Here is a 15,037-nt window from a genome sequence, read left to right as displayed (position 1 = left end):
TCCTTGCACAAAGGCGGAGTAGCGGTCCTCTGCTGGGTTGTTGCCCTCCTGCCGCCTCCCCACGTCTCCTGATGTACTGGCCTGTCTCCTGGTAGCGCCTCCATGCTCTGGACACTACGCTGACAGACACAGCAAACCTTCTTGCCACAGCTCGCATTGATTGCCATCCTGGATGAGCTGCACTACCTGAGCCACTTGTGTGGGGTTGTAGACTCCGTCTCATGCTACCACTAGAGTGAAAGCACCGCCAGCATTCAAAAGTGACCAAAACATCAGCCAGGAAGCATAGGAACTGAGAAGTGGTCTGTGGTCACCACCTGCAGAACCACTCCTTTATTGGGGTGTCTTGCTAATGCTATAATTTCCACCTTTTGTCTATTCCATTGCACAACAGCATGTGACATTTATTGTCAATCAGTGTTGCTTCCGAAGTGGACAGTTTGATTCTTCAGAAGTGTGATTGACTTGGAGTTACATTGTGTTGTTTAAGTGTCCCTTTATTTTTTGGAGCAGTGTATATATACACAGTACATTCGGAAAGTTTTCAAACCCCATGACTTTTCCACATTTTTACGTTACAGCCTTATTCTAAATGTATTCAATTGTATTTGTTCTCATCAATCTACACACAATACCCCATAATGACAAATCAAAAACAGGTTTATAGAATTTTAGCAAATGTAAAAAAAAAAAAGAAACATCAAATTTGCATAAGTATTCAGACTCTTGTGTGCCAAGCCTGACACTACAGGCTTGGCACACCTGTATTTGGGGTCTTCCCATTCTTCTCTGCAGATCCTCTCAAGCTCTGTCAGGTTGGATGGGAAGTGTCACTGCACAGCTGTTTACAGGCTCTCCCAGAGATGTTCGATCAGGTTCATGTCCGGGCTCTGGCTGGTCACTCAAGCACATTCACAGACTTGTTCCAAAGCCACTCCTGTGTTGTCCTTTGCTGTGTGCTTAGGGTCGTTGCGCTGTGGAAGGCAAACCTCACCCAATGTGGAGGTCTTGAGCGCTCTGGAGCAGGTTTCATCAGAATCCTCTCTGTACTTTGTTCCGTTCATCTTTCCCTCAATCCTGACTAGTCTCCCAGTCCCTGCCGCTGAAAAACATCCCCTCAGCATGATGTTGCCACCACCGTGCTTCACCGTAGGGATCGGGCCAGGTTTCCTCCAGACGTGACGTTTGGCATTCAGGCCAAAGAGTTCAATCTTGGTTTCATCAGACCAGAGAATCTTGTTTCTCATGGTCTGAGAGTCTTTAGGTGCCTTTTGGCAAACTCCAAGAGMGCTGTCATGTGCCAACGCTAGGAAGAGTCTTGGTGGTCCCAAATGTCTTCTATTTAAGAATGATGGAGGCCACTGTTTTCTTGGGGACCTTTAATGCWGKAGACATTTTTTGGTACCCTTCCCCGGATCTGTGCCTCGACACAATCCTGTCTCAGAGCTCTAAGGACAATTCCTTCGACCTCATGGCTTGMTTTTTTCTCTGGCATGCACTGTCAACTGTGGGACCTTATTTAGACAGGTGTGTGCCTTTCCAAATCATGTCCAATTAATTGAATTTTAAGTACATATTGGGTAAAATGGCACTTTATCTCTGTTCTTTTTTAATCTGATTAGTAAATAAATATCGATTACGGTCCCATTCTCACTTGCTTTTAACAGTACCAAGAATTAGAACAGGTCATGGTAGAAATAGTTTTAGTTACTCAGCTCTGTGGTCCTGGAATTCTCTCCTGAGTCTCATAGCAAAGGGTCTGAATACTAAGTTATTTCAGTTTTTTATTTTTAATACATTTGTAAACATTTTTAAGAAACTGTTTTCGTTTTGGTTTTTTGGGGTGTTGTGTGGAGATTGGTGAGGATTTTATTTTTATTTAATCCATTTTAGAATAAGGATGTAATGTAACAAAATGTGGAAAAAGTGAAGGGGTATGAATGCTTTCCAAGTGCACTGTATATGTAAAATGTATGCACGCATGACTGTAAGCCGCTTTGGATAACAGTGTCTGCTAAATGGCTATTATTATTATTTTAGTCACCCTGGGACCCTTTCTGTATCATATGAAGATCCATGGTGAATCCATTTGTGTCTGACTGACAAATATTATTTTTCTCTATCATGCGGCTTCATTGATGTTCAGTGATCTARAGATGCTTTTAAGAACAATGGTTGGGAATGAAGTGGGGAAGTTCAGTTTGTTGTGCCTTTGACTATGCCACCTGCTTAGTCCTCAGTCTCTCTCTCTCTGTATGATATGCAAAAAGGTGGAGAAGCCTTTCACTCTGACCTTTACATTTTGTATTTCTAATCAAATATAGAAAACATTGACATGTGCCCACAATTTTTTTGAATCAGTTATTCCATTTCATCCTTTACAATGGTTGACATCTTGGCCTTTGGCTATTGTTATGTATGTACTGCATACCTTCTAACTATAGCTTGTTCTACTACCATATCATATCACTATATAGTATTGCAACGGGCATCCTCAAAAATGTCCCTGAATAAGAAATCAAGATGGGAATGGTAAACTTAAATGTTGTAGTAGTGATGCCTGGACATCTAATGGGCATTACCACCAACATATGTGAAATCTATCAAGTGAAAGCAATGGCCCTTAAAAAAGGCTTCCCCTTTTAGCAGGGTCTCCATGGGGCTATCGGTCCTGTTAAAGCCATTCTAGCTTCGACAGGGCCTGAAATTTACTGATGTCTTTGTCACAGTGCCTCTGAGAATAGCAAGCGAGACCACAGGTAGACGTGCGTCACAATTGTTTATCTAATTAATCATTGTTACGCGCAGCAGACTGAGTCTAGAGAGAGAGAGAGAGAGAGAGAGAGAAAGGGAGAAAAAATATGCTTTAATTTTATGCCTGACATGGCATGGCCCTGCAAAATTCTGTCTGTGTTGTTCGCTGCAGCACAGTCTGGGTTTAATTGAGTTTTCTCGTCCCTCACTATTTCTCTCTTGCTCCCTCTTTCATTTGTGCTCACACACATACACACAGGGCTGGCCCCAGACATAAATGGCATTAGAGGTTACTTAGGGCCCCAAGCTGCTAGTGAAACCCCAACCCCCTAGCGGGAACTCAGTCGGGGTCTCAACTTACTGTTGACAGCGCAGGAGGCTGCTGAGGGGAGAACAGATCATAYTAATMGCTGGAACGGAGTAAATAGAATGGCATCAAACACCTGGAAACCATGTGTTGATGTATTTGATACCATTKCACTAATTCCACTACAGTCATTACCACGAGCCCGTTCTCCACAATTAAGGTGCCACCAACCTCCTGTGGTTGAGAGTTAGAATATTAGGCTACACAAGGTGCAAGTTCGGAATTGGGTTACGCATCAGCAATTCTGTATACGTCTGGCCCTTCTTTGGACACTGGGTTAACAAACCTCCAAACGAGCTTCAATGCCATACAACACTCCTTCTATGGCCTCCAACTGCTTTTAAATGCTAGTAAAACTAAGTGKATGCTCTTCAACCGATTGCTGCCCGCACCCGTCTGCCCGACTAGCGTCACTACTCTGGACGGTTCTGACTTAGAATATGTGGACAYCTARYAATACCTAGGTGTCTGGCTAGACAGTAAACTCTCCTTTCAGTTTCACACTAAGCATCTCCAATCCAAAATTAAATCTAGAATCGGCTTCCTATTTCGCAACAAAGCCTCCTTCACTCATGCTGCCAAACATATTCTCGTAAAACTGACTATCCTACCAATTCTTGACTTTGGCAATGTCATTTACAAAATAGCCCCCAACACTCTACTCAGCAAACTGGATGTAGTCTATCACAGTGCCCTCCGTTTTGTCACCAAAGCTCCATATACTACCCACCACTGCGACCTGTATGCTCTCGTTGGCTGGCCCTTGCTACATATTCGTCGCCAAACCCACTTGATCTAGGTCATCTATAAGTCTTTGCTAGGTAAAGCCCCGCCTTAACTCAGCTCACTGGTCACCATAGCAACACCCACCTGTAGCACGCGCTCCAGCAAATAAATTTCACTGGTCATCCCCAAAGCCAACACCTCCTTTGGCCGCCTTTCCTTCCAGTTCTCTGCTGCCAATGACTGTAACGAATTGCATAAATCACTGAAGCTGGAGTCTTATATCTCCCTCTCTAACTTTAAGCATCAGCTGTCAGAGCAACTTACCGATCGATCACTGTACCTATACACAGCCAATTTGTAAATAGCACACCCAACTACCTCATCCCCATATTGTTATTTATCTTTTTGCTCTTTTGTACCCCAGTATCTCTACTTAAACATCATCATCTGCACATCTATCACTCCAGTGTTAATGCTAAATTGTAATTATTTCACCACTGTGGCCTATTTATTGCCTTACCTCCCTAATCTTCTACATTTGCACACACTGTACATACTGTACAGATTTTTCTATTGTTTTATTGACTGTACGTTTGTTTATGTGTAACTCTGTGTTGTTGTTTTTGTCGCACTGCTTTGCTTTATCTCTGCCAGTTCGCAGTTGTAAATGAGAACTTGTTCTCAACTGGCCTAACTGATTAAATAAAGGTTAAATAAATAAAATAAATAAATGAGTATCTTGTCATGTCATTCACTGACAGTCACTAGCCATGTCAACAAAACATTTTGAGATAGGTAAAATGGTCTAGCCAGCTATCTAAACTTGCAGTTAACATGGCCATTTTCTGACCAGTCATGCAGGGAACGTGTCCAGAGGCCCTGACTTCTAGGGGGCCCCCATTGATTTTTTAGTTACTCACACTAAGACATCTTTAACATAGCATGAGTCATGGCAAAATGTGTAGAATTGCAGGAAATTAGCTTTAAAACTGAAAACATTTATCTCCACCCTATGGAAAAATGGGTAGAATTCAAAGAAATGCGTCATTAAATTGAACAAATTTCTCTCTGCCCCACGGCAAAAATTTGTAGACTTTCAGGAAATTCACTTTAAAACGTATCAACCAAATCTCGCTTAGGGCCCTCAAAAGGCTGGAGCCGGCCCTGCATACACATGCATGCATGTAGGCATTCACACACAAGTGTGCATGCACTCACACACACACAAACACAGACTGCAGCGAGAGTGACTCAGAGGTCTCGCTTGAGTTAGTCTGCAAGTCTCAGAGGATTTGTAATCTAAGCTAAAATCCAGATTCACAGAGTGACATCTTGGTAGAGCTGCAATATATTTAAATTCAGTATGGTATGGCTAGAGAGAGGGAGAGAGCGAGAAAGGTGGGGGGATGGAGGGAAGGAGCGAGACAGGGAGGGAAGGAGAGTGATATTTCTGCTATGCTAGTCGGGCTTAACATTTTGATATGTTCGCCAATGCTGCTTGGCACTACAAGCAGAGAGGAGATAACAGAGAATGACTGCAGGCTACAGCTGCAGAATACTCTCTGTTACAAGAGGGAAGAACAAAATGATGATGAAAATAGAACTCCAACTCATAAATGACAAGACTCTTAGTGGAGTTTGAATCACAAGCTAGCCACACTCTTAGAAATAAAGGGTTCTAAAAGGGTTCTTTGGCTGTCCCCATCAGAGAAACATTTTTGGTTCCAGGTAGAACTCCTTTTGGTTCCGTGTAGAACCCTTTGTGGAAATGGTTCTATGTGGAACCCAAAAGGGTTATACCTGGAAGCAACAGGTTTCTACCTGCAATCAAAAAAGGTTCTTCGAAGGGTTCTCCTATGAMGYCAGTTGAAGAATCCTTTTAGGTTCTAGAAAGCACCTTCGTATACACTCAAAACTAATGCGATTAGGTGCGATTAGGGTTGATTTCTATTCCTCGAAGAACAATGGTGTTCCTTCAAAGGTACACATATGATCCTGCACAATACTATTCAATACATAGATCAGTGTTTGACTGGGGCAGGAGCTCACCGGAGCTGAGTACCGGCACATCAAATGTTCTACTGTTTGAGCTCCTGTTCCTCTTATAGAATATTCGCTCAAAAGTATTGTGGAGCTCCTATACCTAAATATAAACAGTCCCGGCACCCAAAATGAGAACCGCCACCTATTTCAGTCCCAGTCAAGCACTGACATAGATATATTGCACATGTATAGCTGTGTCTCTGTGGTCCTGTACCTCACTATGGTATATACATGTTTACTGCTGTGACATGATTTCCGTGTGCTCGTTGTATACTAACACTGACATCAACATTATGATAAAACCAGTAGGCCTGTGTTCTTCTGGCTCACCCGAGACTAAAGCAGATGTTGAAACAAAAATGCTAGAGGGGAGTCAAACACTTGTGCAACTTCAGGACGAGGAGAGAAAAAAGGGGCAAGGATGAATTCCAAAATTCCCTCCCCTCTCTCTGTGATGTCGAAAGTGACAACTGCAATACCTTTGTTCTCAGAGCGCGGCTGCAAAAATAGCTTTCAATAATGTATTAGGTGAATAGCAACCAGGAGCTAATATCTGGGGAGAGGGTTCTTGGCTCTATGTACACCAAGGGCAGGAAGGATCTGTTTCTGCATTCATTCTCAATTCTGAAGAGAAAAACAAATGGTGGAGAGMTTTTTTAATTGTTATTTTTTATATTTTTCTCTGACTGTGACACAAGTCAGTTCTATCACGGCAAGGTAATCTTCAAATAGTATGTCACTTACAGACAGAAACGCATCAGATAGGTTTGTCACATTTGTCAACATTTATAATTGTGAAGATTTGACATACTTTGTAATGGTGATATGACGTATGCTGATGTGAGATTGGGCCCATAATGACCAACGACCATCACTCATCCACAAATTCASCTTAACGAAGGCCTCGAACAAACCACTTTAGACAGATATCTCTATGGCTTAGCCTACTATAAATGTTTTTATAAACTTTGTGATTCGAGCCCTGAATGCTGATTGGCTGACAGCCGTGGTATATCAGACCATTTACCATGGGTATGACAAAACATATGTTTTTACTGATCTAACTAAGTTGGTAACCAATTTATAATAGCAATAAGGCACCTCGGGGGTTTGTGGTATATGGCCAATATACCACACCCCCTCGGACCTTATTGCTTAATTCTCTCAATCACACCATACTGTCTGAACAGATTCTTACCGTAACACACAAGGTGCACACGGCCACAGAGGATTGAGTCATTCCAGGAAATCAGTGAGGGAGAGGGCTGCCATTGGCTCTTTAAAACCTAGCGCAGGCGAATGGGGCGATAGACTGTGTGTAACAGGGACGTAATGACACAGAATTGTAAGTGGCTCAGCCAACGGAACGTTCACGTGAGGATGTGAAGTTTAATTTCTTGCTTTGTGATAAGTGGCAATCACGGTGTTACATTGAATCTTGTCAAGTCCAGTCAATGCACCAAGAAAAGAGTGAAAGTTTGAGAGGATTATCAAGATGGGGAAAGAAACGAATTTCCAAGCCAGACATCAATTATCATGACAAGCGAGACAGGCGCATAGTACGGACTGGCTTAAAAGGGAATCAGCTCAACAGCATACCATGACATCCTCTTCTGCCTTCTTTACACCATAGGTTGTTAAAGATGCTCAAGACTGAAATTGAGATTTGCATGGAATATCTGTAAAATAACATACCATTTTAGATCCGAATCCCATGTTCAACAGTGAAATAACTGCTTTGTGTCCTTTTCTATGATCTTTCACCATAGGTTATTGAAAACTGAAATGGGATTTTACACCAAATATCCATGGCCTGAATCCCATGTTCATCAGTGATAACTGCATAATGTTGCCCAATTGCCACTGTTACCATTCCTCTCCTGCAGAGGGCACTCAAGCTACCTGCTACGCTGATGAGCTATGAGAAGATCCCTGTGACAGTACTGATGTTGGAGTCCTGACCTAGTGGCTCAGCACAGGAGGTTGGTGGGACCTTAATTGGGGAGAATGGGCTTGTGGTAATGACTGGAGCAGAATCAGTGGAATGATATCAAATACATCAAAAACATGGTTTCCAGGTGTTTGATGCCATTCCATTGGCTCCATTCCGGCCATTATTATGAGCCGTTCTCCCCTCTGCAGCCTCCACTGGTMTTAAGATATACTAAAATATCACATAAGGGGTGTTCTATACTTAGTGAGGCAACGGAACACCTAAAAATGAGCCTCCATGTTTGTTTCCATCCCATCTCTTCACAGAAAAAGCTCATGCCAAGCAACAGAAAATGTTGGCATAAATATATGAGCGTAGACTAGCTTTGAAGTGGAATGATGCTTGGTGCTATTTTGTGTTTTGTGAAGCAACGTTTTAATCGTTTTGATTCTTATGTTCTGAGACTGGTTTCATATCATGAGACATTGACCTTTTTGTCGAGTATAATTATTCTATTTTGAGCGTGCGCAGGCACTGACAGCTAATTGTTATTCTACCAGCTTCTTCTCACTTCCTCTCTCACTCCACTCTTCCGCTTTCCTCCTGTGAAAGGAAAACAAGGGATATTTTTAAAATTTGAGAGTGGGAAGGGAAAGATTTACACCCCTGTAATGTAGTCAATGTGTTATCAACCATCCATCCTCCTACACACAAACACACACGCGCACACACACACACACACACACACACACACACACACACACACATTCAACTATCATACCTGCAGTCTGCAAATTAGGTACATTTTACACTCACAGTTATTATTCAGGGTAATTAAACTAATTTCATTATGTGACATTTTGAACCACCGGTGCGATAATGTTTTCCCATCTACCAACCTACTGGTCGCTTTCCCATCAACGAACCTACTGGTTGCATCCCGAATAGCACCCTTTTATCATGCACTACTTCTGAGCAGAGCCCAGTTAGGTGCCTATATAGGGAATAGGGTGCCACTTGGGACACATCCACTGTTTATGTAGTGCCAGTAATCAACCAGATGACTCATGTATACTCACAGGCATACATGGTGAGCTCAATTGACTAATTTTCACTATCTGTAATGCTAAGTGACTACAATGAGCAACTTTGTGGGGCCTAGAGAGTACATGGAGATGGCTGGTTGTGTGGTCGGAAAACACTGCTGTCAGAGCACAACGCTGAATCGGTGTGAATCAATGTGGGCGTTGGAGAGTATCCACCCATTTGTTAAATGGATATGATCTATTCGTCGCTCTGTCTAAACATTTTTTTTTTTTTAGATGTGTGCCTTTTTTGTCATTTATATCAAAGATAACACAGTAGACATCTAAAACCTTAGATTCAGGCCTTTTATTTGTCTGTTTAAAGGTCAACTCCCTCACTTTTCTTTTTTTAAATATATTTATTTATTTATTTATTTTTTATCCCATTTTCTCCCCAATTTTCGTGGTATCCAATCGCTAGTAATTACTATCTTGTCTCATCGCTACAACTCCCGTACGGGCTCGGGAGAGACGAAGGTCGAAAGCCATGCGTCCTCCGAAGCACAACCCAACCAAGCCGCACTGCTTCTTAACACAGCGCGCCTCCAACCCGGAAGCCAGCCGCACCAATGTGTCGGAGGAAACACCGTGTACCTGGCCCCCTTGGTTAGCGCGCACTGCGCCCGGCCCGCCACAGGAGTCGCTGGAGCGCGATGAGACAAGGATATCCCTACCGGCCAAACCCTCCCTAACCCGGACGACGCTATGCCAATTGTGCGTCGCCCCACGGACCTCCCGGTCGCGGCCGGCTGTGACAGAGCCTGGGCGCGAACCCAGAGACTCTGGTGGCGCAGCTAGCACTGCGATGCAGTGCCCTAGACCACTGCGCCACCCGGGAGGCCTGCTCCCTCACTTTTCAACCTCATTTTCATTATCTCCAGCACAATACCAGTGTCAACATTATGTAAAAACGGCGCATCTTTACATTTTGTTTAAAAAATGATTAAATATTGAAGTTAAAYAGTTATACCCATTTTAAAAACAGTGATTTTCAAACACTATGAGATTCGCGGTGACACTATTTTCTTACCTTCCCCWMGGCTAGAAACTCATTGCAGGRTTTGAAAATCAGTCTTTTAATCCTACATTGTGATGTCACAGAGAAGTATTTTTGTAGGACATTTAAGCCCCGTTTCCACTGGCACTTAAAATTAGGGCCAAACTAGAGATGCTTGAATGGAATTCTCAAAACCGAGCTGGGTCGAGGGAAACCCGGGTTGATCACTGCTGAATGCTGACACAACATTTAGCTAGCTTGTCTGGGCTTGTTGCTGTTTGTTAGCGCATAGACAAGCAGTACTGCAGTAGTCAGACAGTAAACAAATAACCACTATAGCTGAATCCTTCATTCATTTTTGCACTACACAATAAACTTTTATCAGAACAGTCAGCCCTTGAATGCTAGCTACCAAACATTAGCTATCAAATTAGAGTTGAAACAAGCTGGCTAGCTAGCTAACGGTGAACTAGCAGGAATTTTAGCTGGCCAGGTTGTATCGAAAGCTAAATAGCTAGCTACATCATATCAAACCTGTCATCTGGTTTTCTTGGTTAGCTAGCTATCTAATAGTCAATGCCATGGCAAGCAAGGTAGGAATTAAGCTAGCTAGCTTGCTATGCTAGCGATGACACTAACTGTTACGCTAGCTAGTTAATGTCAGCAAGCTAAATACATGGCTCTGAATCTGGCTGGCACTGGCAGGAGTACGGGGTAACGTAAGTTACAGCATGGTGAGGGTGAATTAAATTCTTCAACATCTTGCTAGTTAGCTAGAAACATTAGCGAAGGCAGCTGCTGTCACATATTGGCTACCTAGCAACATTACATAATTTTTCATTCATTTCTGGAGGCAGTGGAAATGCAATTGGAGTTAGCCCTCCAAGGCCAGCCCAACCTGGGTTGACTTCAAAGTGCCAATGGAGACTGGCTTTTTCTTATCTTTTTAACCATCGGTCATAGAAACACACATATATATAGACTGGTTTGGTGCTGGAGATTATGAATAGGAGGTTGAAAAGTGACTTGCCCTTTAATAAAACAACAAAGTTCATGTGTGATGTAGCAATAGGAAACAATAACTCCAACACATTGTGTCCTTACACATTTCACGGTCAGTACCTGCTCTGCCCTCTGCTAAATTCGTAATTGTTTTGTCATTGTCTTTTGAATAATTGAATAATAACAGTTATGTTGTGTGTCTTTTCTTTTTTCACAAAGCTTCTGTATTAAAGTCTGGTTATAACTTTCCTTTCACTTCTATCCTGTAAACTTGCTGTTTGTGTGGCTTGTTTGTCCTGTTCAACTGTGTGTTAGGTCAGATTAATGAATGGTAGCCCTGCTCCTGGGCTGAATAACAGCATTAACCAGGGGACAATGGGACAGTGGGACTAAGCCCTTTTACAACCTGTCTGACAGGCTGCTGGCTGGGTGATGTCATCCTCTGTCACCACTGCACCCTCCCCCCCCCCCCCCCCCCCCAGGCTATCCCTGTCCACCACCACCTCCATAGTACCACTTTGTTAGTTTGTTAAACGGCAAAGAATAGAACGATATAATGGAGTGACATCACCTAGTTAGTCAGTAGGCAAACAGAGTTAAGTCATGTCATTGCTTAGAATCTAGATAAAGGGAGTGCAAACATGAGAACAAACAGTTTTGAGTCATGTGGTTGGTTGCTGGTGTGTGACAGCATATACTCTATTGTTGGCATTCTTGGTGGGACATTGTTGAAATAGCAAAAAAGCCTCAGTAGGAATCAGYGCAACATGGGCAATTACTTGTAAGTGGAAAGTTGTATCACATTTATACAGCCCKATTTCCTAACTAACAGCAGTTTCAGTAAGTAGACAAATAACTGTGCATTAAAGGGATAGTTAATCGATTTCACATAGCTGAACTGTCCATTTAACATCATGCAGGTCCAGTATGTAAGCAAATATAGTACCAGTCAAAAGTTTGGACAAACCTATTCATTCAAGGGTTTTTCTTTATTTGTACTATTTTCTACATTGTAGAATAATAGTGAAGACATCAAAACTATGAAATAATACATATGGAATCATGTAGCAACCAGTAAAATGTTAAACAAATCAAAATATATTTTATATTTGAGATTCTTCAAAGTAGCCACCKTTTGCCATGATGACAGCTTTGCACACTCTTCGCATTCTTCAACCAGTTTCATGAGGTAGTCACCTGGAATGCATTTCAATTAACAGGTGTGCCTTGTTAAAAGTWAATTTGTGGAATTTCTTTCTTTCTTAATTAATGCGTTTGAGACAAGCAGTTGTGTTGTGACAAGGTGGGGGTGGTATACAGAAGATAGCCTTATTTGGTAAAAGACCAAGTCCATAATATGGCAAGAACAGCTCAAATAAGAAAAGAAAAATGACAGTCCATCATTACTTTAAGATATGAAGGTCAGTCAATCTGGAAAATTTCAAGAACTTTGAAAGTTTCTTCAAGTGCAGTCGCAAAAATATTTTGATTTGTTTAACACTTTTTTGGTTACTACATGATTCCATATGTGTTGTTTCATAGTTTTGATGTCTTCACTATTATTCTACAATGTAGAAAATAGTAAAAATAAAGACACYCCCTGGAATGAGTAGATGTGTCCAAACCTTTGACTGGTACTGTACATTGGTTTTGCTCTGTGTCATAACTGAACTATTCCATGTTGTAATGACGTCCGTCTAAAGAAACACTCAAACTAAAATACATTGATGGTGTTTTGCAGAGCTGATCTCCACCCTCACAAGAATGACAGTTAAGTGGTGAGAGCGGACACTCCTCATTCCTGTGTACTAGATCCGGTATGTAGGCCTATGAGGCCGTTTCTCTACACAGTTGACCCTGGCCTGCAGGCCTTTCACGACACATGCACAATAACTGGGACTACATCACTGACGAAACCTGACACAACATTTGAATGTTTATTTTCATGAAAGAACAGCTATTACACATGGCTCATTTTTCCCAATATAGTTTCAGTATTTTGTACATGTGTGATGTGTAATTACCAAATATATATATAGGCCTATTAAGTTTGTGGTGAGAGATCACACACTTCTCTCCATCCCTGCAGTCCAGTTGCACTTGATCTGCTGCTTGGAGAATGCGTTCCGGTCCACACAGCATGCATACGCCAACACGGCTGCCTTGTCTCTCAAACGGCCCGTGGTTCCCTTCCAGGCCTGCAGCAGGTGACCCCCTGTCCTAGAAACAGTTGCTGTTTTTACGTGATTAGCATTAGCGACGGCAGTGCGCGGAGAGAGAGTCATTGTTATTTATATTGTGCAGAGTTACAGTTCTGCTGCAGAGCCAATATCCCCATGTTTGTTTCAGACTCCATCACAGAGGTTGAAGGGGGAATCTGGATTTCAACTACTTTGCTCCGTACGGCGGTTGTTGTGTTTGCCATACTAGTTTGAACTAAAAGTAAATACTAGTATCTAATTCATGTTAAATGTAGCTTTCCATTGGTAGTGATGAGCATAACTAACAAGTTCCTCATGTAATATAAGGACTGTCAATGGATCCATGTGTAAGATATGCTTCCATTCTGGGATCAGGTCACCATTAAAATGCGTTTTTTATTGTAGGCCGAACGACAATATTTGCTATTCTTAAGATTTATGTCTTGTATTTCAACAGGGCATGAGCTAAAACAATATTGCACACCCAGATGTCATGGTATATATCCATCCCTACATCAAGGGTCCATTTTAGGGCCATTACATCATGGGCTTCATGCAAGCATGCGAAAGTGCGCGTGTGTGTGAGAGAGTGAGTGTGTGTGAGTGAGAGAGTGAGTGTGTTTGTGTTTTTTTTATTATTAGCCAAACAATATTTGGCAGTTGCTAAGTGACTGTGAGGATGATTCACCCCCACTTCGGGCTAAAGGACATGCCAGCTTGAATGAATAATACTGAGAAGACTGCGCCAACTCGGTGAAAATAGGGTTGTTATGAATACAGTGATGGAGCTTCTTTGGCTAAAAGTAAACTATGCCTTTTCTCTGGAGACTGTCGCAGACGTTGGCCTCTGCTCACAGACAGCTTGACAGTGAAGCTCCGGGGAGACATTTTATCCTTCAACAATAGCAAATAATTAATCAAGTTTTGTTTAAAACAAGAAGGCTCAGCCACAATTTTGGGAGCTGCCCATACCACCTTCTTCTCTGCTCTCATTGTTGGTGATCTGTTAGAGTTTGGTAGTTATGGCTCATGATTGGTTGACCCTTGTTATAAGGCCTGAACATTACAAAATACTGTACATCCATCTTACTGTAGTTATATACACAGAGAGAGAGAGAGAGAGAGAGAGAGAGAGAGAGAGAGAGAGAGAGAGAGAGAAGAAGACGAGAAGATATTAGCGTCCAGATGGCGCAACGGTCTACATCTGCATCTCATCCCTGTTCGACACCAGCTGTATCACGTCCGCCATGATGGGAGTCCCATAGACGCGGTGCACAATGTGCCTAGCGTCGTCCAGGGTGGCTGTCATTTTTACTTTTTAGGGATAGGCAGCATTTCACTTTGGATGAATAGCGTGCCCAGAGTGAACTGCCTCCTACTCTGTCCCAGATGATAATATATGCATATTATTATTACTATTGGATAGAAAACACTCTGAAGTTTCTAAAACTGTTTGAATGATGTCTGTGAGTATAACAGAACTCATATAGCAGGCAAAAAACTGAGAAAAAATCCAAACAGAAGTGGAATTCTGAGGCTGGTCGATTTTCAACTCATCGCCTATTGAAATCCCAGTGGGATATCAAATCAAATCAAATCAAATTTTATTAGTCACATACACATGGTTAGCAGAGTTAATGCGAGTGTAGCGAAATGCTTGTGCTTCTAGTTCCGACAATGCAGTAATAACAACAGTAATCTAACCTAACAATTCCACGCTAACCTTACACACACACACAAAGTGAAGGGATAAAGAATATACAAAATATATGGATGAGTGTGGTACAGAACGGCATGGCAGATGCAGTAGATGGTAAGAGTACGGTATACTATATAAGATACTGAGGTAAACATAAAGTCGCAAGTAAATGGCTACGTACATGTATTGCATAAAATGGCAAGATGCATGTAATGATATAGAACTAGTAT

The 15,037-nt window shown here is 42.1% G+C and overlaps 1 protein-coding gene across 1 annotated transcript in view; it reads left to right on the top strand.

Moving 5' to 3' along the window:
- The window catches only part of LOC111954644 (dual specificity protein phosphatase 10), a 56,978-nt gene that overhangs the window by 7,611 nt on the left and 34,330 nt on the right, over window positions 1-15,037 (top strand). The window contains exon 3 of the mRNA XM_023974520.3: window positions 12,649-12,724. The gene's annotated coding sequence lies outside the window, so the exon portion shown is untranslated. The remainder of the gene's footprint in view (window positions 1-12,648; window positions 12,725-15,037) is intronic.

Source organism: Salvelinus sp. IW2-2015, linkage group LG28 (genome assembly GCF_002910315.2).
Source record: "Salvelinus sp. IW2-2015 linkage group LG28, ASM291031v2, whole genome shotgun sequence".
In the NCBI taxonomy this organism is placed as follows: Eukaryota; Metazoa; Chordata; class Actinopteri; order Salmoniformes; family Salmonidae; genus Salvelinus; species Salvelinus sp. IW2-2015.
This window is presented reverse-complemented; position numbering and strand designations above follow the sequence as displayed.